Source organism: Capsicum annuum, unplaced genomic scaffold, assembly GCF_002878395.1.
Source record: "Capsicum annuum cultivar UCD-10X-F1 unplaced genomic scaffold, UCD10Xv1.1 ctg21474, whole genome shotgun sequence".
Classification (NCBI taxonomy): domain Eukaryota; kingdom Viridiplantae; phylum Streptophyta; class Magnoliopsida; order Solanales; family Solanaceae; genus Capsicum; species Capsicum annuum.
The window spans coordinates 989-2,647 of NW_025827416.1; the positions used below are offsets into that span (position 1 = coordinate 989).

The 1,659-nt window shown below is 39.8% G+C and overlaps 1 long non-coding RNA gene across 1 annotated transcript; it reads left to right on the forward strand.

Moving 5' to 3' along the window:
- The first annotated feature begins 597 nt into the window (after positions 1 to 597).
- LOC124890647 lies at positions 598 to 1,488 on the forward strand. Its single transcript, XR_007049257.1, has 2 exons — positions 598 to 1,158; positions 1,257 to 1,488. It is a non-coding gene; the product is annotated as an uncharacterized LOC124890647 (long non-coding RNA).
- The last annotated feature ends 171 nt before the right edge of the window (positions 1,489 to 1,659 follow it).

Below are 1,659 nucleotides of genomic sequence, written 5' to 3' on the forward strand. Positions count from 1 at the left end.
CCTCGGTCAATAGAATTCCTTACTTGGTCTTCTATTTTCGCAGACCATAATAAAGAGTCATTTCCTTTTAACTAGGATTCAAAAAGGTGACTTGAAACACCAACACTCAATTCCAAGTGGCGATTCTGTAAATAAGATAATCCCTATTCAATATCGTCACTTTATTTGAAAAAACCCTTCGACTTCGACCCTACTAGTGAAAAAAGGGGTGTGACCATTAACACCCACGAATAATTAAAATTCATCAAGCTTGAGTCTATCTAGACACATCCGAAGGCTAAAATCATCACTGAAAAATTCGAGGTGTCATAATAAATAAAATATTGGCTATTTTATATAGACACCTAATTTTGTCCCTTTCCAATATTATTTTTACTCATTTTTTTACTATCGTCGTACCACGTACCTTACCCCGTTTAATTATCCCTCCCACAAAAATACAAAAAAAAAAAAAATAACAAACTCCCTAACAACTTAACAACTCTATCCTAACCAACTCACCAACCCCACACCCCATATCCCCTCACCCCTACACCCTACGTCACCACCCCCTCACGTTCCTTTGATTTTCTTTGAACCAAATCACAAAAGAAAAAGAAGCAAAATAAGGGCCCTCATGGGAATTCACTGGGAAAGCAATACATACATAAGAGAATCTTCCAAATTGGATCCATTCTTCCATTTTTTTTCAATAAACAAACAAAAATGAGTGGGGCCCACAAAATTATTCTAATCACTCTCCGTATATACACTATCATATTCACTGGAAAAGGGGATGATCTTCTTCTCCACGTTGAATTTTTCCACAACAGTAAGGGGAACACCCTATACACGCACAAAATAACACACACACGCACCAAAAATTGAGAACAAGTGAGAGAGATTGAGTTGGAGAGAGAGGAGAGGTCGAAAGAGAGAGAGAATTTGGGAGGATGAAGACAGCGACACCGCTGATAAGCTCGTTGGAGATCCAGCAATGCTACCACGTTGACCGGAGAACACTGGGAAACCGCCGACCCCCCAGTGTCATTTCCGGCGACCATCCATCGGAAGGTGCCGAAACCCACTGGCGAGCAATCAAAATCGGCTCAACCAGTCTTGATTACGGTGAGACCTACCGGAGAACGACCAAAAATAGTAACGGAGCGGGCTGATCAGGTACGGGCTTTTGGACTTTGTAATCTTTGCTTCGAGTTGCGGGTTTGGTTTGACGGGCTTCGATTTTTGATACCGAGTTGGAATTTGATTCGTTGTAGAGGCTGATTTGGGGTTCTTCGACACGCGGACTCTGTCTTCTCGATCGACTGATATTTGAAATAAAATCATCATTGAGGTCCAATTTTACCCTCTCTCCATTTAGTTTTTACATAACTGTGGAGGAGTTGTGTGTTTGGTATGTTTGAATCTTGATTGTGTATTGGTTGATATTGAATTTGAATGTTGAAAACTTGGATTAGTAGTCGAAGAAGTAATTAATTATTTCGAGAATGGTTTCGGGATGGATCGATCTTAATGAAAAAAATGAATACATATTAATTTAGATTTATTGATGTTGGTGTAATTCGATTTAAACATGAGTATGGTTGAACCCGACAGTGCCATGTTTTAGGTCGAGAAGGAATAGGCAAGACATAGGTCGGGTAGGCAAATCTAGAGATT